The 27287-nt window shown below is 43.3% G+C and overlaps 1 protein-coding gene across 4 annotated transcripts in view; it reads left to right on the top strand.

Annotated features, from left to right (window-relative positions):
- CACNB4 (calcium voltage-gated channel auxiliary subunit beta 4) overlaps nt 1-27287 on the top strand; it is a 280735-nt gene that overhangs the window by 173503 nt on the left and 79945 nt on the right. The gene's annotated exons all lie outside the window — the stretch shown is intronic.

Genomic DNA, 27287 nt, shown 5'->3' with positions numbered 1-27287 from the left:
CAATAATGAAATTCATTTGCACATCTCTCTCCTAAGATCCTTTATAATAATGCCACCATTAGAAGCAAAAGCATTTGGCAAAGTTACTTTATCCTTGAGTTAAATTATTAATACTACGTAACTCTGTCTTGTCTTCTTTAATACTTTATAGTTGACAAAGGATTTCCACCCAGGGATTCAGGGTTAGGTGCTAGGCAGTGTTGCACCCACCTTGCAGAAGAAGAAATTGGAGTGCAGGTAGAATAAATACCTTGCCTGAAGCCCACCAGTTAATAAATGCTGACTCTGAGAGACCTAAAATCCAGCCTGTGCCCCCCAAGTTTCAGATGCCCCAGACACTCCCAGCACTCAGAGTTGCCCCAAGTCAGAAGAAGTTAGTGGTCACCAATCTGGCCTCTTATTCTAGAATTCTGTTTTGGAAAAGTAGTTTAGCTGACACTTTCTACTCCCTGAGCACTAACGCCTTTCCACCTAAGTTCCCGCCGTTTCTCTCTGCTGGCGCCACTTTCCACCTAAATCCTACTCAAATTCACAGGCTTCTTTTTGGAGAGATTTTTTTTAAATTGATTTGAGAGGGAGAAGCATTGACTTGTTCCATCAAACATTCACTGGTTGACTCTTGCATGTGCCCTGCCTGGGGATAGAACTCACAACCTTGGTGTACTGGGATGACGCTCTTAACTGACCAAGCTATCCGACCAGGGCCTGGAAAGATTCCTGAGGTTTTAGAAGGCCCCCATGTCATACTGTATGGCTGGAAGTCAGCACTTTGTGCTTCGCATCTCACATGTGTAGAGTAAGGACTCAGAACAATATCTGTTTATAGCCTGACCAGGCCGTGGCACAGTTGATAAGAGTGTCGGACTGGGATGTGGAGGACCCAGGTTCGAGACCCCGAGGTTGCCAGCTTGAGTGCGGGCTCATCTGGTTTGAGCAAAGCTCACCAGCTTGGACCCAAAGTTGCTGGCTCGAGCAAGGGGTTACTCGGTCTGCTGAGGCCCGCAGTCAAGGCACATATGAGAAAGCAATCAGTGAACAACTAAGGAGCTGCAACAAAAAACTGATGATTGATGCTTCTCATCTCTCTCCGTTCCTGTCTGTCTGTCCCTATCTATCCCTCTCTCTGACTAAAAAAAAAAAATCTGTTTATAGATGTCACATTAACCGGAAAGAACCATTCCTCCTAGAAAAAAACTGGACTCCTTTGCTTATTAATATGCTTTTTGCTTATGAACATTTGTCAGCGTTAACACTGCCAACCATGTCGATAAATTAGGAATCCTTACTTGGGCACATTTGATTAGGCTGGAACAATTTTTTGTTGTTGTTGGACCTATTTCAGAACTAACAAGAATATTGTTTAGGGGTATGACAGGTTATTTGATACAAAAATTGGTATAATTGTCAGCCAACACTATCTAAGAAGCAAAGCTTTTTTACTTGAAGAAATGAATTGAGTGAAATAAAAGATTTTTTCCCCCGTATTTGCTTCTTAAATCTTTACATTTGTATAATATCTTTTTTCTTTCACCAAGAACTGTTCTAACAGGGAGAATTTCACCGTTGTCACCATTGTCCAGGCCTATCGATGTTTTTGGTGGCGAGCCTGCTGGCAAGTGCCCGGGGTCAGTGAGAAGAGGGTGACAGGTGGCAGGGGCTCCCAGACTGTGGGGCTGCAGATGGTCCCTGTGGTTGGCTGGCCCCCAGGCCAGGTGCCATGGGATGGGCCGTCCCTCGCCTGCCGGGGAGCAGAGTGCAGGCTGAGGGACCCACGGTGACCCCATAGAAGGTAGTGGATGATGCTTTGCATGGAGGCTTCCATACTTTGTATTTGTTCAAGGAGAGTCCTGAGCCATCTCCATTTATTTCCGGGGGGCCCTTGGACCTGAGCCCCTGGTCCTAGGTCCCCTGCACTACCCCCTCTAAGCTCAGGCCCCGTGTTACTCATCCTTTCTTTCTACCTTCAAAACCCAGGTAACCATCTGGCGCCCTCTGGCCTCCTCCCTGAAGCTCTCCCCTTTGATTCTCAAGGGCACTTCCTTCTCCCAGCCAAACCCACTACTTTGAAATAAGCGTTTTGGCTTTCCAGGCTGTTGTTTCTCATGTCAGGTTTTTGTTTTGTCTTCTCATCTATTTTGGAAGTCATACTAAGCACAGGCTCCCGTTCTCTCGCTGCCAGTCCCCGCCCCCCCGGGCCCTGGGGATGCTGCTGAGGACAAGGCTCCAACAGGAAGGGCGGAAAAAAGAAAAGAAAAGAAAAACAGTTACTTTTTTGAAACAGTATATGCTAGGTTGTTTGGGGGTTTTTTATATATAAATTTTTATTTTAATGGGTGACATCAATAAATCAGGGTACATATATTCAAAGAAAACCTGTCCAGGTTATCTTGTCATTCAATTATGTTGCATACCCATCACCCAAAGTCAGATTGTCCTCTGTCACCTTCTATCTAGTTTTCTTTGTGCCCCTCCCCCACTCCCCCTCCCTCCTTCCCTCCCCCCACCCCCTGTAACCACCACACTCTTGTCCATGTCTCTTAGTCTCGTTTTTATGTCCCACCAATGTATGGAGTCCTGCAGTTCTTGTTTTTTTCTGATTTTCTTATTTCACTCTGTATAATGTTATCAAGATCCCACCATTTTGTTATAAGTGATCTGATGTCATCATTTCTTATATGCTAGGTTTTTTTTGTTGTTGTTTTTTTTCAATTTTCTACAAACAAGTTTTTCTTAGGAATAATCTGGGAAAGTTTTATGTTACTTTATAGACCGAGAAATAAGTCTAAGGAGAGCGTGAAGATCTCAAAGCCGAGCTGAGAAACATCTAAGTGTCCCAGCTGCCTGTCCAGCTCTCCTGTCACAGAAAACATTGCCAGCTCTAATCTGACTCCTTCTATGGTTTTTACCACAGTGTTGGACCTCTGCGGCTGTGTTTACAGCTGTGTTACTGTCTCTTCTCCCAGATCCTCCAAATGCAGAAAGAAATCCAGCTTGCTCTTTATTCTGTGTGAGGGAGAAGAAGAGCGATAGTTCAACGCTGCTCATGCTTCAGAGTTCTTTTTAAAAATCTTTTTATCTCACCGACGTTCTGACATCCAGATAAAAGCTCTGAAACGACAGGAAAGGTCTTACGTACAGAAATCCAACCCAAAGTAAAAGTAAAAGTGGATGAGTTTCTAAGTGCCAATCAGTGATACCCTGTGCCCATCCGTCTGCAAGGGAGCAGATTCCATTCCCGCCTAACCCACCTCTTCACTCTGGCATAACACCCTCCAGGAAGGACATAGGTGAGAAGTAGAAACTCTGATTGGGGAAGGTTTTATATAACCAGTCAGAGGCTAGTTATTTGGGTCCAAGATTTCAAAATGCTCTATCTTAGGATCTTTCTTAAAAGAAGATGCAAACGTATAGCAATGAAAAAAAGAAATGAACCGTTAAGAATGCTTTGAATAGGCTGCCAATATCTTTTGGAGAGGCTAAGGTACCTTCTGTCTGTCTGTGTCTGCTGACAAAGTTGACAAGCTTGTCCAGGAGGCCATGTTAGTGCATTTGTGTTCTTTGAGAGCGAACCTCGGACAAGACTTTGAGTCTCCTTATTATTAATTCACATTTGCTAGGAACGAGCTAAGATTTCTATAATCAAAGGCAGTGTGTTTATTCCCATTTCTCGTACAAAAAGGCTGTCTTCAGATATTTGAATAACTGTCGTGTATGTCTAGTTTGTCTGTAGGAACTCAGGGTATAGGAATAGAACCCACGAATAGAAGTGTCAGGGAAGCAGGTTTTGAGAAAACATGAAAATAAAATTTCAGAACTTTCTGAAAATTGAATGGGTAAGTTCCCCAGCCCTCTGAATGGTCCTGCAGAGACCGGGAGCCCACTAGCATTATTATTTACATGGAATTCAAAGTTTAAACTGGCAGATGACCTAGATCCTCTCTCTGAAATCCTCCAACCGTCAAATGAAGTGTTTGTCAATTGAAAGTCAGACTTTGGAAAAAAAGATCATTACATCAGTTAGCCATTTAGCAGTCATCACATATGGCACCATGACATAAGATTCTATTGTTTGCTGCAAATTCTGCAAGTCCCCATATATCCATTGCCTATGGAAAAGGGGACCATGTCTGGTCGCTGGCGTAGCATTCCCCAGACTACAGAGGCAGAGATAATGAATTATTAGTTCCTTAGAAGACCTTCAAGTTTTTATTCTGACTTCTGACTTGGTACCATTTCAAACTATCCTGTTTATTTTCTCCATAGTATGCAAAAGTACATAGAAAGTTGAAATAAACTCAGAAGGGTTTCTTTCCTTTTGGGGGCCCTGGCATCTCAGATCCCTTCTCTTTCCTCTCCAGGCTTTTAGCTAACTTTTTGGTTGTTGGGAAATAATTTATCAACTGAAAAAAGCTAATGTAGCGCCCCTCCCAGAGGTCTTCACATTTCACAGGAAGTTCTGGATGATCAAGGCAAAATAAAGCAAAACTCTAACACTAATGATAGAACTTGATACTGGCAGGAAGAGACTTTTTGTTGGGGGAAAAGGGGTTGGAAGAAAAAAGACCCTTCCTGGCATATTGGTCATTATCTAACCTAGCCACTGACAAGGCTTGCTCTGATAGGAATTTACTGAAATGTGTCCATTCTGGTGGTTTCTAAACAGGAAGCTATGCATGTGGAATGGAATTCATTCACTGCTGAAATTCGGCTGAATGTTAATTTGTGCCTTCTCCGTGACTACAGGTCTCCTCCGACAAGACCTCCTCCAGTCTGTACAAAAAAAACTTTATTCAGTGAGACATAAAGAGATGCCAAATGCACTCTCATGAAATGACCCCCATAAATCAACTAAAGCATCTTCAGTGATTTATGTTTTGAGAGCCCAGAGAACATTTATAATCTTGAAATGTAGAAGAGCTTTTAGAGGTTTTTAATGGCCATTCTTCCAGTTCATGTTAAATCAAAGCATATTAATTTGCAGGAAAAGAATCGGATTTATACCTGAAGATGTAATAGACGCCTTCCCTAATAAGAGGTGGCCCTGGGGCCTTTCCAACCACTGTCCCTGAGAGAGAAAGGTGAAGAGCGGAGGGGACGCTCACTCTCGTGTCAGCCCTGCCCCCCGGGAAGGCTGCTGTCCATTCCTGCACCAGGCGGTTGATACACAGTTGAGCAGAATCTAATACCACCGGGCATCCCAGGCGCAGCACACGTTAATTCACAGAGCTGAAATTAAACAACAAGAGTCATTTTTAGCCTGACCAGGCGGTGGCGCAGTGGATAGAGTGTCAGACTGGGATGCGGAAGGACCCAGGTTCCAGACCCCGAGGTCACCAGCTTGAGCGCAGGCTCATCTGGTTTGGGCAAAAGCTCACCAGCTTGGACCCAAGGTCGCGAGCAAGGGGTCACTCGGTCTGCTGAAGGCCCGCGGTCAGGGCACATATGGGAGGGCAACCAATGAACAACTAAGGTGTCGCAACAAAAAACTAATGATTGATGCTTCTCATCTCTCTCCGTTCCTGTCTGTCTGTCCCTGTCTATCCCTTTCTCTGACTCTCCCTCTGTCTCTGAAATATATAAATTAATTAAAAAAAAAAAAGTAATTTTTAACAATCATTTTTCACAATAGGACCCAGAGCCTTTTACCAGTCTTTGTGTAATGGGAACCATCTAAGCAAAGTTATTTCCACAAAATTTCTTTGGTGGCCTGACTCCCATTTCCTGCTTCTTTGGCTGAGGGTTTTGGCTAAGATTCCTGAAGGAGTGGGTAGAAGCAGAATGCATGACGCTCCCTGAGCGTCCACTCTGGCCTAAACATGACTCTCCCCCAGGCTTCGTCAGTCCAGGGTTACTTAGTAACTGCATGCTGTTCGAACTGCCACTCCTTGGGTCACTCTGCAAGACTGTTTGCATTTTTGCTTCAAATAGCACAGAAAAACTCAGGAATTGCACACTATTTCACAACTTTAAATCATTATAGACCGTATTGCTCAAATGATCAAACTTTGAGAATCTAAGGGAAAGCTGATATAGTTTTGTGTGTTTGTTTTGTCTCATTTTCCAGAGTTGGCTTGAGCGTTCCTGCATGCATCAGCACCTGCAAACTCGAGCCATACTAGTTTAGAAAATTGAAAAATGGGTATATTTATTTATACAAAATAATATATAGCAAAAGAAAAATAATAATCTTTCAGAAAGCAATCCAGACCTCCCTTTAGTTCTAAGTATTTTATATTCTTTTAGGGGAAACCTTTTTGAAAAGTTGATATATTAGTTGACTAAATAAATACTTAACAGTTTAATAAATACTGTTTCTTCAAATATAACAAATTTTCATGTCCATATTGGCATCATGCTTTATAATAATTTGTATTGAGATGTTATAAATACAAAGCAATTTGAATTTTCTTGAGTGCAGCATCTGCATTCAAGTCCAGTGGATGACACCCACGGTCTGATTCAGCTGTGGTGATGTGCTATAACTACCATAAAGATTGTTTTCAAAAGTTTATCAATACTGACACAGCTTGCTTCACTAGGTTCAAATAACCAGGTCTTATTTAAGCTATTTGTATGTTAAAATAGGACTCTACACAAACCCAAAATCCACGCATAAATCGCACATGTTCAGAGATGCTGCATTGACCCTCTGATCGTTTCCACTCAGCCCTATGCCGAGTGCACTGGTGCATCAGCTCACTTTCACTCCAGAAGCTCTTCGGGGTGCATATATAGTAGTAGTCGCATCATTACAAATGGAGAAGTGGAAAGTGTGAGAATTAGTCATCTACCCAAAGGCACAGCTGATACATAGCAGAGCCAAGCATTTACACTAACATCTCTGATTCTAAACCTCTCAATTAATCTCTTCAGTTTGAGCACTTGCTTTCCATCTGTACAAGAAGCCTTGTTTCACACAGTATAATACTATGCAAATGCAGGCAATATTTTGAAGCTCTGATGGTTCTAAGAGTTCTACCTTTGTTAGTCAGCCAATCAACAGATATTTATTTTTTCTCCACCCATGCTGTTCCAGGTGAGTTCTGGGACGGCAGAGATCTCTGTTAACTACACAGAGAAGGGTATCACTAACAGCTTTACTTTGAAAACATGGAGCAAAATATGTACACATTTGGCATATTCATAGTGGATGTGTATGTTTAGTTATAGTATGTATTAACACTCTTTCAAGAAATATTTTTGAATTTCTTTATGCAACATGCTATCATAGAGTAAATCTGGATTTTGATTGAGTTTTATATTGAGTACTCTAAATTCTTTATGTCTTTGAACCTTTGTAAAGTGGGAATAACAATACGTATGGCACAGTAAATGAGACAGTGGCTGTGAAGCCCACTATCCGAACCACTACGTGGTTCACAAAAGAGAAAGCACACTGCCAGACTCGGCTCGCCTCAATCTTCCAGACCCCTGTGTGTCAACTGATGTATATCTATGCATACACATAGCCTCTCCTGAATGCCTTCTGGCCTCCAAATCTAACCAAGTGTCCACACTCACTTTTTAAAAAACTTTTAGTTTATTATATTGACATGGTTTCAAGCACATTCACTTCTTTGGCCATTTTTACATTCCCCAAACTTACAAGGTTGACATGACATAGGAAGTGAGAATGCTGCTATTGGTTCTACACAAGAAACACTATTTTTTTCTTGTGTCTCTATGAACACACTGGTTGGGGACAGTGACCCCACGTTCCAGTTGTTCAACCCACAAACCAACTGTTCTTTCCCTAAAGGGTAGAAAACATTTTTTTTCCTCTCTGCATCTTACAAAATTTATGATTTAGCTGTTCCTTCCTCCTCTGTCACCTGCTAACTCTATTTAGAGAAGGAGTCGATGAATCTACACCCTCAGAATATTGTCCTCCTCAGGGCCAGAGGCCCAGCTTCACATTCTGTAGCATGAGACTGTGGGCTTCATATTCCAGATCAGTTCCTACAGCAACTTGATAACTGAAATTCATGCATTTGGTTGCTGCGGATTAGGGATAACTGTCCTGGTAATCTCCTCCATAAATTAAAAACATCAACAACAACAGAACCTCTTTTAATGGTGACCCTATAATTTAAAAAAGAATCTCAAAATCTATAGAGTTGGATTTCAAGTGTCACTGTAACTTAATTAAAGAGCCCAAATGTCACAAGCCTATCTTTTACTCAACACAGCGCCACGCTCCGTGGGGGAGCCTGAGTAGAGGCACTGGGATGTAGCGGTTCAAAGAGTGGGCTTGGCGTTTCTCGGTCCCAGATTTGAGGTCAGGCTTCTAACCCTGTGCTCTTGAGTATATTGCTTAGTCTTTTTTTGAGCTGAAGTTTCTCTATCTGGAAAAAAGGAACAATAATAACAATAACAATAACAACCTCAAGGATTGTGGGGCTTTATACAAAATAATACATATAAAGCATGATGTTTAATATTTAGTACATAACCAAAAGTATTAGCGATCGCTGTACAATAAGCTGTGGTCAAGGTGCTTTCCTGTCTTGTTGAAGTGATACATATGTCCGCAGAATGATCAGAGAATATAATCCTGTTCATAGCACAGCAAATTGTGTGAAATATGTACTAAGGCAAGCATCAAGACGTTGAGATTTTCCATTCACCTTGTTAGATGCTATGGTAGTTGTTTGGGCTGCCTTAACAAAGTACCACACGTTGAGTGGCTTAAACCAACAGAAATATATTGTCTCATGGTTCTGGAGGCTAGAAATCTGAAATTTAAGTATCGGGAGGGCCATGCTCACCCTAAAACCTGTAGGGAAAGATCCTTCCTTGCCTTTTTCTGGTTTTGGTAGCCTCAGACGTTCCTTGGCTTGTAGTAGCATCATGGCGTTTTCCCTGTGTCTCCTCACGTCATCTTCTATATGTGTCTGCTTTTGTGTCCAAATTTCCCTTTTTATAAGGACAACAATCTTATTGGGTTGGAGGTCCACTTTAATGACTTTATTTTAATTTGATTACCTCTGTAAAGACCAAATTGCCAAAAAACAAAAAAAAGGTCACATTCTGATTTACTGGAGGAGGGGGTAGGACCACTACCTAGCTTTTTGGGAGGACACTGTTCAGCTCACACTGGATGCACATTCTCTAGTGTTGTTCATAACTGCAGGCTCCACTCGTGAGTGTCCTTTACTGTGTTTACTGGCTGCCATGCGTTAGATATTTCTGAATTTGGGACTCATACTCATGTATAGCTTTCAGGTATGAAAGGATTGGTCAGGCCGACATGGATTCTTTCTTTCAGGCTGTATACTTGGTCAGTGGCCTATTTTATTTTCTTTTTAAATGTTTTCTCCCTTTATTTTATAATTTTAAAACTGCAAAAGTAATATGTGTTTATTGTACAACTCAGTGATCAATAAAAGCACAAGTTAGCCGTCTCTTTTTAGCTTTCTTCCATTTTTATCTTCTCCAATAGTAAATTCAGCATTAGTAACCTGATGTCTATTTTTCTATTTATTGCTTCTTGTTCAGTTATGTGCAAATTTACCTTGTCCTTTGGAGGGTTATTTTTAGAGAAAATAGAGCTATGCTATATTGATAATTTTGCATCGTAGTCAATAGAGAGCTGTATCTCTTTTTAATAGTTGCATAATATATGAGTGTGCTAAAATTTTTTTAAAATTTGTATAAAGGTTATCATTTGTGTGAAGGAAGACTGTTGGTTTTTATGTTACTATAGCAACCAACAATTTACTCAATTTTATTCTTGTTCATAATAGTTTTTTAGTTGATCCTCTTAAAGTTTCTAGGTATACAATCATATCACCTACAAAAAATGGTAATTGTTGCCTCTTCCTTTCAACTGTGAAGATTTATTTTCTGTTTTGATAAAGTTATTTGTGTGCTATCACACAACAAAGACAATCATACCTTTTGTTTTCTAGTTTACATAGGCTACTTAATATTTTCAAACTGTAGGTCAGAAGCTCATTTGTGGTTCATTAAGTCCACTTAGTAGAATATGACTAGCACTTTTATAATCAGAAATAAAATAAAAACAGGATAGAAACCTACTAGAGAGCATTACATATAGTAAGGCTTATGAATGTTAGGTTTCAGTAGCGTGTGTGTGCACGCGTGCACATTCACTCTATCACAGGGAACAACTAATGCCTTACTGTTGATTGTGGTGCAAGAAAAGTTACACATATAGTCACATCAGTGATTTCACTTCTGGAGTTTTCCTCTGGCAGGTGGAGGATATCCCCTCATGTTGGCTCCCTCTACCTTTGACTTCCCATAAGTAACAGGAGCACTGAATGGAGCGAGGTAAGCACTCTGGTAGCTTGTCAGCCTTTTGATGGAGTGACAGTGGGTAGCAGAAATTCGGGGGGGGGGTGCAATACCTTCAGCAGAATATCCAAGAGTGCAGCCTAGACCCAGACTGCTAAAAAGAAACAAAAGGTGAAACTATTTGTTGAGTTCACATAGAATCATGAGTCCCTCTATATTACCTTTTTGGGAAAATTATGAATTACAATATTTTCCAAACACAGTGCAAAGATTATAAATCCACACTGGAGTTTTCAGCTACCTCTCTGACTACTTAAGCAACTCAGTTTCTCAAAGAGGAAGGAGCAGGTGAGTATACTCAGGGCTTACTCCCTGAAGAGTCCTCACGCCCGAGCATTTGTGGACAGCCTCCCAAGGACAGAGGGAGAGCCTAGCGCACAGGAATAAGAGCTGTGGTCCTGGCCTTCACAGGGCTGCTTTTGGTCCTGTCACATTATAGGTATTCAGACACTTATATTTAACCTAGGATTCAAATATCCACAATTTAACACCAAATGTAGAAAGTGCAATTAAAGAGGGCATCAAGCAAGTCAAAAGCTCATATTTGTAAATTGAAAGTCATTCAATAATAAAAAGGTATTTTTTTAAAAATGAGGTTACAAATGGCTCTCATTAGCTTTTTATACCCTTCTATCCAGGTAGCTGTATACACTTATAGTCCACAGCAGCTCCAGGTTCTGAACAGATCATGCCCGGAGCAGCAGGAGCTGATAGATCCTGGCTTTAATGCTCAACTGTTCATCTGACTAAGTCTTCTATTACCTTATATAAACCCTGGATTCTGGTCACTTGGACTTACACACAGCCCCTATGCCTCTCCACTCTCCAGCCTTCCAGCTTCTGCTCCTGTGACCGCCGGCCTGATGATTTTGCTTTCTCTCTTGTTTGACTCCCATAAATGCAGGAGACATGGAAAAGCAGAAAGGGAAAATGAATCTGGTCGGTCATGCCTCTTTTGTATACGGGTACTTGTTTTCCTCCATTGGCTACTGTCAGCAATCTGGCCATTCTCTTGCTTTTTCTTCATTTGCACAACCCTGGTTGTAGCCAACCCTCCACCTACCCAGCCCCTGCACTGCAGCTGGACAGGGTTAGAGTAAAGCGCACATCACGCTGACCCACTTGGAATTTGTGATCATTAACTCAGTCCCAGTACCTCTCCCCAGTCACTCCACATTTCACTTGCCCATTTGCTCTCCCACTCACTCTCATGAAGGACCATGTCATTCATACCCTCTGCTCTCTCCTCTAACCTCTAGCACCGCCTCTTGTATCCTCACACTCAGCTGATGGCTTTGCTTTTTATTTTAATGAGAAGATAGGAGTAATCAGAAGAGAACTGCCTAGGGTCTCATCAGCACCTTCCCACCTACTTGCTATTCTGCACATGCCCTTTGCCTTCTGTCACTGTGTGAAGATGGCCCTATCTTAGGCCAGCCCCTCCACTTGTGCATTAGATCCTCCCCCCAGCCCCACCCCGCCTCCGCCTACTCAAGCATTGCTTTACTAATTCTCCCTATTCCTTCCTACATCATCATTTCTCCCCTCGCTACTGAATCATTCTTACCCGTTACAGTTATCTTTTTGTTTCTCCCATGTTAAATGTCCTCTGTTGATGCTTCTTCCTCCTCCTGTTATGCACGTCTCTCTTCCATTCTCAGCAGGCATCCTTACCTTTTTGTGTGTCAGGAATACCGTTAGTGATGTGATGAAGACTGTGGACTTCTCAGAATAATGATTTTAAATGCCTAAAATAAAACGTAGGGTTGCAAAAGAAGTTATATACGAATACAGTTATCAAAATAGCTTTCAACTGTTGTGATGTGGTAACATTTTATTCTTTCTTAATGCATTAAATAACACATTGGAAATATAGACAAACTAAAGTTAAAAATTTTTAAAGACATATTGCTGCATAGGTTCTCTTCAGCCAGTCATAGCTTCTGCTCCTACCCTTGTTACAAAGTGTGCAATCTTATGAGAGTTAAGAGTCTGTAGTTGATCTGCCAAGTTTTGTAAAATGTAAACAATGAAACTCATCACCCACCTCTGGCCAGGTAGCTCAGTTGGTTGGAGCATTGTCCCGATACCCAACACACCAAGGTTGCGGGTTCGACCCCAATCAGGGCACATACAAAAATCAACCAGTGAGTGCCTAAATAAGTGAAACAACACGTCTAGGTTTCCCTCACTCTCCCTTCCTTCCTCTATCTCTCTAAGAAATCAACCAATTAAAAAAAAAGTCTATTTCAGAACCTTTAAAATCACTCATCTGTTTTCATGTGTTGATCAACATAGAAAGGGAGCACTGGGACGCTGCAGAGATGTCTGGGGCAGCACTGTGAGGATACGTACCTTCACCACCCAACAGCTCAGTGACTTCCGGCACATCCGCTGCGCCTTGGCCAGCCACAGGTGCATGAGCACTTACTTGTACAGCAGAAGATCAGTCATGCGAGAGCTAGTGATGGGTCTGATTATTACTATAAATTTGAACTAGTGATGATCATGATGTTTTGAGTTATCTGTAACAATTACATTGAGATATGGAAATATCCATAATTTCTATTGATGACAAAGAAATAGACACTGATTATATATTAATAATTAAAGAAAATATTAGGTTATCTAGAAAGTAGTGAAAATTAAGATGTAATCCTTTTCCTGTCTAAATTTATGAGCTCTCTGAATTCCATTCACAGATTCCCTGGGGGCCTGGCTTTTATTCACAGTGGGCCTGCTTTGGATAGCACAATTCTGTTTAAGAGGTGTTAAAGTCTCTGCTTTCTGCTGCTCTTTTTCTCTTCACTGATGAGCCCATGCCAGTCAGGCTTTTCTCCCCTTAATTCACCAAAGCTGTTTCTTATCAAGGTCACCAGTGACTTCTCTATTGTTATAGCCAATGATCTTGCTTTCCTTATCAGCAGTATATGAGAGAATCGATCATTCTTTCTTTCTTTTTTTTTTCCCCTGTATTTTTCTGAAGCCGGAAACCGGGAGAGACAGTCAGACAGACTCCCGCATGCGCCCAACCGGGATCCACCCGGCACGCCCACCAGGGGGCGATGCTCTGCCCCTCCGGGGCATCGCTCTGTCACGACCAGAGCCACTCTAGCGCCTGGGGCAGAGGCCGAGGAGCCATCCCCAGCGCCGGGGCCATCTTTGCTCAGTGGAGCCTTGGCTGCGGGAGGGGAAGAGAGAGACAGAGAGGAAGGAGAGGGGGAGGGGTGGAGAAGCAGATGGGCGCTTCTCCTGTGTGCCCTGGCCGGAAATCGAACCCGGGACTTCTGCATGCCAGGCCGACGCTCTACCACTGAGCCAACCGGCCAGGGCCCATTCTTTCTTTTTGATACGCTTTTCTCCTCTTGGCTTCAAGGATATCACTCTTGGTTTTTCTCCTGCCTTTCTGGCCACAAGTTCTCAAATCCCTGTACGTGGTTGCTCAGCTTCTGCCCGCTAAATCTTAGCATGATGCAGAATTCAATCCTTGGACATCTATTTCTGTTTGTACACATTTTCTCATTCATCTCATTTAGCCTTGAGGCCTTACTCATTGTATTCTAATGTCACCCTCCACACACAATAGTTATAACTGCAGCCGTGGCACTACTACATCCTACTGCCTACTCAGCATCTCTCAGTATCTCCACCTGGTTGCCTAATAGGCACATCATTTCCAAATCTAGGTTTCCAATGTTCTCTCCAAACCTGCTTTACTTGCCGTCCTTCTCATCTGAGCAGGTGGCAGCTCCATTCTTTCAGTTACTTCAGTCAAACCCTGGGTGTCAGATTTAATCATCTTTCTCTCACACCACACACCCAACCCATCAGCAAAACTTGTCAGGCCTATTTTCAAAGTACAGCCCGGGTGTCCCCATTTTCCAACACCTCACTGGTTTTGCTACCCTGACACAAGCCTCCAAGGACTTTTCTCTTGGGAATACTGTAGCCTCCTTATCACTCTCCCTGCTCCTTTTTCTGTCCAGAAAGTTGGAAGTTCACAAATCTTACAACCAACCCATCTAACTCCACTCCTCTAAATTCAGAGGAAATAGGCACAGTTGCCTAACCATATTCAAAACTCTTCTAAGTGCCTTGTACTGCTGATGTACATTATTCCAAAATGGTAGATCCTTTCCCATGAGTGACTTATGGATTTCATTTAGCAGCAAAATCATTAGTCTGACAGGATTTCAAATATAGCTTGCAGGTCTAATATCCATATTAAGATAGTTTTTAAAACATGGTTCTTCACCTTTAGGAACTTATTTTTAAAGGATCTCAGAAATTGTTTCAAATGTTCAAATGAAAATTATGACCTCCATCTCCAAAATATTCTGTTACTTCTGTCATGTGACTGTCAAAACCACAAAATGTGTTAGCTAACAGCTGCATTCTTCTACTGCTCATTCTCTGCTGTGGGATCCAAAAATAACAGAAAAGCCTCAAGTAGCTTTAAGTGCCAGTAACCTTTCTTAGCACTTATTTATGTCTTTCACTCAATAAACACTATTGAATGGCTTTTATGTGCAAAGCATTCCAATGGGTGCTTGGGGATGCAAAGATGTATAAAGTCCAAGGAATATCCGTGAATATCCTCAGAGATCACAGACAAATGGAGAAGACAGAGGAGTAAATAAGTAGGTGTGTAATGCAATGTGATATGCATCATAATAGAGGCGGTAGGTATTAGGTACAACAATAGCACAAAAAGTGGCATGATCAGCTCTGATGAAATGCCTCAGGAAGTTTCATTCTGAGGCATTGTCTGAGATTTCTTGAAAAACAGTCTGATCTAGGTTATCATGTATAAAGGGTACCTGTTCCTACCATACCTCAACTCTGTTCCAGGGCTTGGAAATCTAAAGGATGAAAAAATGGATATCATAGGTAATGGAAACACCCTAGGTTGGAAAAATGCCAGCCTGAAATGTTCCAGAAAGTGGGCTCTATTTTGAACCTTCCTAAAATAGATATATTCCAGAATCTCTCTTATTCATTCCCAGACTGGGAAAGTTTCTTAGGGATTCCCATCTTATAAATACTTTACCTTATAAACACTATATTAATATGTAATATTTTATATACATTTATATATATAAAGCAGCCTTTCTGAGTGGAAATGAAACAAACTTGTGGAAAATTATTAGAAATTTCAGAATTTTAACAGACTAGTTGCATATCACCTTGTTCCTATTTTACTTGACCACTAATAGTGCATAATCCAGGAAGTACTCCCCTGATCCTCTCCATATTCCTTGTAAGAAAACTGAGACCAGTCTGGGGATGCGGGCCTTCCTGAGTTACCCTACTGACCTGCAAGAGTGTTAGGAATAGGAGCCACATATTCTTCCTCAGTCCAGTCCTGCTCCTCCACTTTGTTTATGTGATTTCATTGGCACAGAAACAACTTTGCCAACAAGATTCTGTAGGCTAATCTGAGATTATTTAGCCAAGAATAAATATTTGGAGCCAGAGGGGAATATCAGCTAGAATCCATCCACTGGTCTCCACCCAGGCTCCCCCTCACCTAATGACTACAACAGAAAGGCCACAGGAAGAGTTCCAGCAGCCGTCAAACAAGGGCCGCACGGGGGCCATGGGCCTAACGCCAACCCTGGTGAGCAGAGCATGCGAGAGGTTCAGGATGTGCACAGCAAGGCATCAAAAACCAGACTTCCATGTGAGAGATCTAGTACCTAAAAGGAAAACAAGATGGGACGTCAGAGTCCTTACGGACAGGAAGGAATTGAAGGGGCCAAGTGAGGTGAATTTCTGATGGCAGAGTGGTAATAATAGGTGCGTGGGACTGTCCAAGTTGGCACAGGATATAACCCCTAGCAGGGGTAGCAAACTTAGAGCCCGGTAGCCAGATTTGACCTTTAGTTGTATTTGGTTGAGAATAGTTATTATTTTGTTTAAATGACTTTAAATACTTTTAGGCAGGTCACACACTCTCCATTTCACTACAATACCACCTGCTCAGACAAGTCTTGACTGAGTCCAGGCTGCTGTTTCTTAATGAGTCCAGGAATTGCACAGCTGGGTAGCGAACAAGCCCTGCTCCTTGAAATAGCCTAGCAGTCTGCATAGGTTCGCAAATCTGAATGTGGATAAATTCCAACATGAAGTCTTTATTTTACAGCAGGCAAAATCAACAAATCTTGGGTATTGACTAGATCTGGGCCTTAGGAATCAACTCAGCACTTGATGAAACTGATTTAGGGAATTCAGAGGGTCTCAAAATAATGATATGAAAATAGCACTTGCGATTTTCAAGTGCCTTGTAAAATACCTTTTTTTCTTTGAAAAGTTCTGATTGTTGGGAAACACCAGACTGCACATGCCAAAGATCCAAAACTTGAAATATCCCCACCTCACACAGGACACGTTTTATTATGAATTCCTTGTGGGCAGCAGCATACTGGCCTCCCAAAGATGTCCACATACTAATCCTCAGAAGCCGTGAATATGTCAGGGTACATGGCAAAAAATAATTAGGATTGTTTATCAGCTTGCTTTGAGATGAGATTATCCTGGATTATCCCAATAGACCCGCTGTGTTATTACAAGGGTCCTTTTAAGTGAAAGAGGGAGTCAGAAGAAAGATAACCAGAGAGTTGGCAGCTGGGAGACTCATCCAGTCCTGAGTTGCTTTGCAAATCGAGGAATGGGTCTATGAGCCGAGGAACGCTGGGGCCTCGAAAGCTGGAGGGGGCAGGGAAACACCCCCACCCCACCCCCGCCCTCCCAGCGCTACTGGAGGGAATGCCTTCCTGCCAATACCTGGGTTTTTAGGCCAGAACAATTTATTTTGGAATTTTGACCTCCAGAACCATAAGATAATAAATTTGCGGTGGTGTAAACCACTGAGTTTGTGTTCCTTTGTTACAGAGGGAATATAACTAATATACTCCTAGGTGAGGAAAGTGTGAAGGAGGCGTGACTAGATGAGTGTGGCTTATTTACAACCATCCATGTCGTTTTAATCAAGATTCACCATCTGATATTTATAATTTGACATTTACAACAGTCATCGTTTTTTGATGATGAAACTGTGACTTATTTCCAGAAGATAATGCTTGTGAAATTCTTTTAACTTCCTAAACCAATTGAGTGAGTTTTAAAGTGACAGAAGCTAAGGATTCCAAGTCAGCACTCAATATCTTGAGGACCCATCATAATTACCCACTTAACGCTGTTTCACTTGTCAGTTGTGCTTATAATCGTAAAACATAGTGGCATGTTTAGATAAAATTTCTTTTTTTGTAAGTAAAAAAACAAATCTTAGATTACATTGGACTGATAGCTGTCTGAGGTTACTAAAAAGATTCTGGACTGGTAAAATAAAGGAATATAAAAGGAAATCTTTTTTACAGTTATTCTATTTCTATTAATTAGTACTCGCAAAGGGAAAACACACCCTGACACCTCATTTCTAAATTGGTGTGACACTTACTGAGTTGCATTAACAGATTACCAAACATATAGGAGGAGCTAATTACGAGGCATTTAATTTGGAAATCACAATCATTGCAAAATGGCTTTAAAGCTGGATTTTTGGGCTGTTCGTCATGGGAAGAAAAATGAGTTGGTTGGGAATTCAGTTCTGTCTTGTCTAAATTTTCCAGGGTGTATTCTGGTTTCTAATTGTATAAGGAAAACTATGCAGTCCGGGTAGTTTTTGTTTTTAAAACTTTCACTTAAAATGTGCCTCTTTTATGGTGGATTTGGTATTAATGTTTTCTTCATTCATTGCTCGGTCCTGGTTCTCCAAAGTGGGCACAGAGGACAGAGGGACCCATTAAGGGGGGCGCCAGTGGGGGGAGGAAGAAGGGGAAAGGTGAGCAGCAGGGCAGGTGGGGCCTCGGGTACAAACACTAGGAAGGTGCTTGCCCTCTGGAGTTGCACATGCCAGCCTACGCTTGTATGAGCCTGAGGGTGGCGCCTCCGTGTGACAGGCATCCAGGGCACACGTGTAAGGAGGCAGCCGCTCTCACGGTCACCCGTACGCTGAGCTGCCACTGGCACCACCCGGGGATGAGTGCCTCCTCACAGTTTGTCCTCAGAGCACCTTGCTTGCTCAGTAGTCTCACCCTGGATATAAGAGCACGGCTAGTGATGGCTGTAATGATAAATATAAAACTATCTCTAGCTTTGAAGTTGGGATTTGTCCCAGCCCTTCTTAGTCATTCCAGACCTCTCCTCTCTGCCAGATCCTGGACCATTAAAGAGACTATACAGAAGGTTTACTTTATGTGGCTCTAGATCAGTCCAGAAGTGGGCAGATCCCTCCTTTGAGCCATCTTTCCTGAGGATACCCCGGTCAAGGGTCTAGGCTCACCCCTCAGAGCTTGATTCTACAGTTGGCTCTGATTCTAAAACACACATTCCATGTGTTAAAAGAACACCAAGGAACAAGGGAACAAGAGTAATTCATGTGTCCTATATGCCTCTGATTTCAAAAAATTCTTTAGTCAGTGATTATTTGAATCTATTTTGTACAAGTAGAAACGCTTAAAATTTCATAAAATCTGTATGAAGTCAGATTGGTAAACTAGAGATGTAGTTAACATGATATTTGCATGTCTGGACACGCTGCCATTGCCTATTCTGCTCTTTATGCAAGGGGTCACTTGCAGGGAATGCTAGTGCCATATACTGCAAATATGATATGGGCTTTAATTGGAGAACAATGAATAAGCAGACGTGTAGCAGTTGTGCACACAAGCCCTTGAGCTCCCCTCCCACAGCTTGGGCCAGGTGTAGATGTCCACATGCACCAGACAGAGCTGGCGGGGCATGCTCTGCACAGTCAGAGGGTCAGCGTCAGGGCACATCTCTGTGACTGCGCAGCCGTGGAAGCACTCTGCTCTGGGAAGTGGCCTTCTTAGAAGGGGAAGGCCTCTGAAGCCCAGCGATGGTGTCTGCTCATTTTCTGTTGAGCTGAGCCATCTTTCAGCTAGTGAAAGAAGGAAGGAAATGGATCACAGGAGCCATCCATATTTGTCTCTTGCTAACAATAGGTCTATTGTTCCCTTTGTTCAATTGTGTGCAATTTGAGAGGGAAGAAAAAAAATCGTATGGATTTTTGCAACTCCCATGGCCCCCTCCATCTGGTTGAGTGCTTACTAAGTACTTCTGGATTGAATGAATGAAATAATAAACTTCAATCAATGCTGCATGAATGCTTTGTTAAGTAAATAAATAAATATATGCTTTCATGGCAACTTGAAAACATTGGCTTTGCCTCCACTGTGACAAGCCACATATTCTGGCAGGGAACAGACCAGTACATATGGTCGAGGGTGGCTGGTGTGTATTCTTAGAGAGGGAATTGGTAGCACCCTTTCTCCCCCAGCCCTTTCCACTTTTGTTTCATAACATTTGTTTCTGTCCAACTGAGAGGAGAAATTAAGACAAAAGGCTTCCTTCAGTTGCCAATTCATTGAGGTTTACAGCCAGCTTTCTCTTGAATGTTTTCCTAGTTGTTCAGACACGGTTTATTTGGAGGGGAGAGGTTTGAGGATAAACAATAGTGTTTATTTCCTTGAAATATTTTTTCAGATATTGAAAATATCTATCCTTTTTGTGTGGATATGGTATTGATATTAACAGTGACAATCCTCACCATTCTTTTTTATCATAGCCGATAGGTTTCTGAACACTTCTGTGTGTCTCACGGTGTACTGAGCTCTTTATGCCACTTAGTCCTCAATCCTTTATTAAACCCATTACCAGCACATTACCAGATCTGAGTTCACCTTGGAGTCCTTCCAGGTAGTTGCTTTATAGTCATACTTCTTATACTCCAGCAGCTGTCATATGTGGGGAACTCACTGAGATCCGGTCAAACAGGATTTGCTGGGTCTTCTAAAGCCTTTCAAGTTGACAGTCATCTTTTCTTCCATGATGGCTTCATGTATACAGTTTGATGACTTTGGACATAAGCATACATCCATGAAACAATCAACCACACTCAAGGCAATAGATATAGCCATCACTTCCAAAAGTTTTCTTGTGTCCCTTTGTGGTATTTTTTTCCTGTGGTAAAGGCACTTAACACGTGATTTACTCCTTAACAAGTTTTAAAGTGAAGAGTACAGTTTTATTTTAAACCATGGGCACTACGACATACAGCAGATCTCTAAAACTTATTCATCTCCCATAACTGAAAGAGTATGCTTGTTGAACAACAGCTCCTCCCCACAAGCACCTGCAACCACCTCCCTACTTTCTGCATCTATGAGTCTGAGTACTTTAGATCTCTCATGTAAGTGGAATCATGCAGTATTTGCCCTTCTGTGACTGGCTTATTTCACTTAACATAATGTCCTCCAGGTTTATCCATGTTGTTGCAAATAGCAGGATTTTCTTCTTTTTTAAAGATAAGTAATATTCCACTGAATGCATACAACATAAGGTTTTTATCCATTCATCTGTTGATGGTCACTTGGGTTGTTTTCATATCTTTTTTTTTAATTGAGAGGAGGGGAGATAGTGAGAGACAGACTCCTGCATGTGCCCCATCCCGGATTTCCCCAGCAACCCCCATCTGGGGCCGATGCTTGAATCAACCAAGCTATCGTCGGCGCCTGAAGTTAGCACTTGGACCATCTGAGCCACTGGCTGTGAGAGGGGAAGAGAGAGAGTAGGGTAAGAGGGATGGGAAGAGAAGCATATGATTGCTTCTCATGTGTGTTCTGACTGGGGATTGAACCTGGGACTTGTGCATGCCCGGCCAACGCTCTATCCACTGAGCCAACTGGCCAGGATCTGTTTCCATATCTTGGCTTAGGAGCAGTGCTGCAGTAAACATGAAGTGAGATCCTAATTTCAATTCTTTTGGATATATAGTTAGAAGTGGGATTGATGGATGATACGGTAGTTCTATACTGTTTTCCATAGCATAAGTCAGAATTTCTGAACTTTAACACTATTACTATCGTGGACCAGATTATTAATTGTCGTGGTAGCCTGTCCAATGCATCCTAAGATCTTTTGCAGCATCCCTGGCCTCTACCCACTAGATGTCAGTAGCATCCCCTTCCCCCCTAGTGTGACAGTCAAAATTATCTCTGGACATTGCTAAATGTCCTCTGGGGGGTAAAATCCCCCCATTTGGGAGCCACTGTTCTAAGCCCGTAATGGAAATTTGCTGTTTCCTCTTGTGGCCCTAAAGGCAGATTGTATGCAGTTTCAATATTCTGGCTTGTTGTTGTTGTTATTGTTGGATATGGGTAATCATTAAGTACTTTATAGTCCTTAGATAAATATAAATATGTGTAATTCCTTCTTTTCAACAACTTACAATCAAGATAAGATTTTTTTTTTAGTTGACTATTTTAAAACTAGTAATATATTGTTATGTTGAATGTTTTGTTCCACGATAGGTCTTTTCAATGGAAAACTTTTTAAATAGGCATGAATAATTTTATGCTTTAAGCATATTTATTCTTTCAAGTGTTCATACAAATATAAACTACTTTATATCTTTCTTGATCTCTCATGCATTTCTATTTGTTTTTTCTCTATATCAAATAGAAAGGGTTATATCAGGAAATCATATGATAGGCAGCCTTCTATTCTTTATAAAGGAGGGAAGATGCCTGGCCTGTGGTGGTGCAGTGGACAGAGCGTCAGCCTGGAACACTGAGGTCCCTGGAACGCGGAAACCCTGGTTTCCCTGGTCAGGGCGCAAATGATGAGCAATCAATGAACAACTAAAGTGAAGCAACTATGTATGAGCTGATACTTCTAGCTCCAGCCCCTGCTCTGGAAAATCATAAATAAAATCTTAAAAAAAAAAAAAGAAAGAAAAAAAAAAGAGGGTAAGAGAATGTAGTAACAGTAAGAGATTTGAAAGCCTCAAAAAGGGACCCAGAAATAAATGATTCAAGGGGAAAACTTACTTAAAGATTTTTTCTTCCTGAATTTATTCAGTTACCATTTTCCAAGTAGAATACCTGTTCCCCTTTTTAAGAACCCTATACTTTGAAATTCAGAAATCTTTTATGTTAGCACTTTTGCTTTTGACTTCATTAAAGAAAATGGGAAAATATCTGAAACACCAACTTATGCTCATTTAAGTAAACTCAGAACTGTGAGGAAACTTGGGGAAAACAGGACATTGGCTCTTCTGCCCTGTATTAGAAACCTAATCCTGTGCGTAATCAGTCTTACTAACTTGTCACAAAAAATGTGCTGTTGGCCCTGGCCGGTTGGCTCAGCGGTAGAGCATTGGCCTGGCGTGCAGGAGTCCCGGGTTCGATTCCTGGCCAGGGCACACAGGAGAGGCGCCCATTTGCTTCTCCACCCCTCCCCCTCTCCTTCCTCTCTGTCTCTCTCTTCCCCTCCCGCAGCCAAGACTCCATTGAAGCAAAGATGGCCCGGGCGCTGGGGATGGCTCTGTGGCCTCTGCCTCAGGCGCTAGAATGGCTTTGGACGCAACAGAGCGACGCCCCAGAGGGGCAAAGCATCGCCCCCTGGTGGGCAAAGCATCACCCCCTGGTGGGCATGCCGGGTGGATCCCGGTCGGGCGCATGCGGGAGTCTGTCTGACTGCCTCCCCGTTTCCAGCTTCGGAAAAATGCAAGAAAAAAAATGTGCTGTTATATCTAACTCAAATCTCTCATGCTGTAAGGAGGCGTATTTTCTCTCGCTCCGTCCTCACTGCAGAATCACTTTTCTCAAGCCATCCAGGTCTTTAGAGCATGTTATTTGAAATCTTCCCTTGGCTTTCCTTCTCCAGCTCGGCTGATCCAAATTTCTTTGTCATGATCTGTCATCATCTGCAGCCGTCCGTCCGCATGCTTCCTTCAGGATCCTTGCTTTCCCCTGCAGTGCTGATCACGGAAACCGGGCAGGGCCCACAGTGCCAGGAGGGCACCTTGGAGGGCCTGTTCAGGTATCCTGATTGGCCTTAACCTACTGTTCTCACGGGAATAGAATCCTCTCTTCCTTGTCATCAAGCAAGAAGTTAAGCTTCCCTTTGCCTTAAAAATAGGCCCTGCATGGTATCTGCTTTCAAACTTTCCAAAGTCCTCAAGTTCACCACCTCTACCTAAATATAATGCTCTGTATCTCATAGAGCTGGGAACACAAAAATTAGCAGCAGATGAGCTCTTTCTTTTTCTGCTGTTAATGCCCCGTGGACCTTGAAAGTCTCCTTTGCTGAAGTCAGGCTCTCCTGGTGCCTTTGTTCCTTTTCCCATTCTGTGTCCGTCCTCACCAGCCTCCTGGCCTGTCTTTGTTTTCTGTGGGGTTTTGTGACAGCAGCAAAGGCCCGTCCCATCCTCATAGTCTCCTCCTGCAGCTCTGTTTTCTAACTCGCCACACCACGCCAAGCCTCCAGACAAAAGCGCCTTGAAGAGTATTTGAGAACTTTTGATGCACATATGATCCCTTTGAAAAACCACCTCAGGACACTCTTTGTTACCGGTGCTTTCTTTGCTGTCATCTCCACTCTACCTCAGTTTCTTTTATTTAGAAACTGTGTGTTGACTCGATTGAAGTATTCTCAGCCCACCTGAGGGAACAGCTGTGCCCGTTGCAGCAGGACACCCCGTGCGTGCTCTTCCGGCTGAGCCCAGGAGGGGGGGCTGCCCGCTGTCGGGCACACGTGATGGGAGAAACTGGAACAGTGTCTGGGAACGTGTATCAATCTCGGACGCGGTTTGTCTTATTGGCAATCAAGTCAGCATTTGATTTAGAAAAACATGTACTAAATACACTATGGTGTCCTAAATTGGACAGTGGAACAGAAAAAGGGATGTGAGTGGAAAACTGGTGAAATCGGTTAATACTTGAAGTTTCGTTAATGGGAATGTACCAATGTTAGTTTCTTTTTCTTTTTCCTTTTTAATTGAATTTATTAAGGTGACACTAGTTAACACAATTATATGGATTTCAGATCCAATGCTATTTCTTACTTTTGACAAATGATCACGGTTATGTAAGATGTTCTTATTAGGGGAACTGGGTGAAGGGAACATCGGAACTCTCTGTACTACCTTTGCAACTTTTTTTGTAAATCTAAAATTATTCTAAAATAAAAAGTTAATTTTAGGTGTCCACAGCTCAGTCCCATACCCCCGTCACATACACCCACACAGACATTTTCATATGCGCTGGATGGAGTCAGGTGAACTGGGCACAAGAATTGCCACACTGAACACTGGCATTGCCCTTGACGTTCCTTCTCTGCCAAGGCCACGCCTACTCTTTGAGAGCGGCCCATAAATTTAACATAAGAAAATAGAAAATTAGCGTAAAACTTTTTATTTTAAAATATAGCATTTTTTTTTCTGGAAAAACTTGTGTTATTTACATTCATTTCTTTGGTGGCCAGTATTTTAAGGACCCGATTCAAGGAAAAATTATTAACATAAAATACAGCTGCAACACTGTATTTTAATAGTCAAATAGTTGAAGCTGTAACTCATCTATATCCCTGGTGAAAATATCTGATCACATGTTAATACCTTGTTTGTGCTGTTTGTTCTACCTTCTGTTCATGACTTATCTATAAATCCTTTCCTCACATACGTGTTCCCTAATTCAGTGAACGTTGATAAAACCAGCTACTGAGCTTAACCCTGAGTGGACATAGGATGCATAAAGGATGGCTTTGCCTGTAAGGTGTGCCCAGGCCAGTGGGGAGCAAATATGCAGAGAGATCATCATTTTTAAAAATGTAAGTGCAGTGATAACAAAGGAGCACTGCAGTTTTAATAGAAGTGGAGGGAGCCCACGGGGGTTATCAGAAAAGCATCCTGAAGGTAACACACCTCTTCTAGGACGAGTAAGAATTAGGAAATGTGTATTAAGGAGGCAAGTCGGTACTGGATGTATGCAGGGAACTGGAGAGGTGCGAGCTCTTAGCATAGCGTGTGGGGAGACAGCAGGGAGGGGGAGACATGCAGTGGAGGGGGTGTGAGGAGGGAGACAGCAGGGAGGGGGAGACATGCAGTGGGGGGGGTGTGAGGAGGGAGACAGCAGGGAGGGGGAGACATGCAGTGGAGGGGGTGTGTGTGGGGAGACAGCAGGGAGGGGAGACATGCAGTGGAGGGGGTGTGTGTGGGGGAGACAGCAGGGAGGGGAGACATGCAGTGGAGGGGGTGTGTGTGGGGGGAGACAGCAGGGAGGGGAGACATGCAGTGGAGGGGGTGTGTGGGGGGGAGACAGCAGGGAGGGGGAGACATGCAGTGGAGGGGGTGTGTGTGGGGGAGACAGCAGGGAGGGGGAGACATGCAGTGGGGTGTGTGAGGGGGAGACAGCAGGGAGGGGGAGACATGCAGTGGAGGGGGGGTGTGTGGGGGGAGACAGCAGGGAGGGGGAGACATGCAGTGGAGGGGGTGTGTGGGGGGGAGACAGCAGGGAGGGGAGACATGCAGTGGGGGGGTGTGAGGAGGGAGACAGCAGGGAGGGGGAGACATGCAGTGGGGGGGTGTGAGGAGGGAGACAGCAGGGAGGGGGAGACATGCAGTGGAGGGGGGGTGTGTGGGGGAGACAGCAGGGAGGGGGAGACATGCAGTGGAGGGGGTGTGTGGGGGGGAGACAGCAGGGAGGGGGAGACATGCAGTGGAGGGGGGAGTGTGGGGAGACAGCAGGGAGGGGGAGACATGCAGTGGAGGGGGTGTGTGTGGGGGAGACAGCAGGGAGGGGGAGACATGCAGTGGGGTGTGTGTGGGGGAGACAGCAGGGAGGGGGAGACATGCAGTGGAGGGGGTGTGGGGGGGGGAGACAGCAGGGAGGGGAGACATGCAGTGGAGGGGGTGTGTGTGGGGGGAGACAGCAGGGAGGGGGAGACATGCAGTGGAGGGGGTGTGTATGGGGGAGACAGCAGGGAGGGGGAGACATGCAGTGGAGGGGGTGTGTGTGGGGGAGACAGCAGGGAGGGGGAGACATGCAGTGGAGGGGGTGTGTGTGGGGGAGACAGCAGGGAGGGGGAGACATGCAGTGGAGGGGTGTGTGGGGGGAGACAGCAGGGAGGGGGAGACATGCAGTGGAGGGGGTGTGTGTGGGGGGAGACAGCAGGGAGGGGGAGACATGCAGTGGAGGGGTGTGTGTGGGAGACAGCAGGGAGGGGGAGACATGCAGTGGAGGGTGTGTGTGGGGGAGACAGCAGGGAGGGGGAGACATGCAGTGGAGGGTGTGTGTGGGGGAGACAGCAGGGAGGGGGAGACATGCAGTGGAGGGTGTGTGTGGGGGAGACAGCAGGGAGGGGGAGACATGCAGTGGAGGGGTGTGTGTGGGGAGACAGCGGGGGGGGGGGGGAGACATGCAGCGAGGGAACGGACAGGAGCCTATTGCCAGAGCCATCAAAATGAAAACGGCCATCTGTTGCTAGACAACATGCAGATGAAATAGTAAGACAACAAAAAGTCAAGACCAGACAATTTCATCTTCCCCTCACTGACCATCAGTGACGCTGGCGCAGGCATTTCTTGAAAACATGGCTGACCCCTGAAGGAGCAGTTCTCGCCACAAAAGGAGTTGGTGGCTTCATAGATGGAATGACTACTCTTAAGCTTTTACCCTCTGCCCTAGATCTAGAAACAGCAGATTTTAGTGTTTTAGTATTCATTTTTAGTGTTTATAAAGAGGTATCAATGCTCAATAGTTATTGCTACTTAAACAAATGATAATACGTAAGAATTAGTTTTACTCTGAAAGAAGATTTAAAAATCAGTCTTAGACTTGTATTCAGAAGGCAACCAATGTCTTTAATTACTTCTCATTTTAAAAACTCTTGATGAATTATGATTTCTTATTTAAAGATGCTGATAAATTGCTTATTTTTAGTGTTTTTACATTCTTGGTCATAGTTGAATTGAGAGTTTCTAAGAATAAAAGTACATCTTAATAGGGGTTTTTTGATAGAGGGTCTCCAAACTTTCGGGGGAGAAAAGCCAATATGTATAGTTCCTGGAGGCTATTGAGTAGGTAGATGATAGCATGGGTGTG

Source organism: Saccopteryx leptura, chromosome 7 (genome assembly GCF_036850995.1).
Source record: "Saccopteryx leptura isolate mSacLep1 chromosome 7, mSacLep1_pri_phased_curated, whole genome shotgun sequence".
In the NCBI taxonomy this organism is placed as follows: Eukaryota; Metazoa; Chordata; class Mammalia; order Chiroptera; family Emballonuridae; genus Saccopteryx; species Saccopteryx leptura.
The sequence above is the reverse complement of the archived record's forward strand: the minus strand, read 5'-3'. Positions and strand labels throughout refer to the sequence as shown.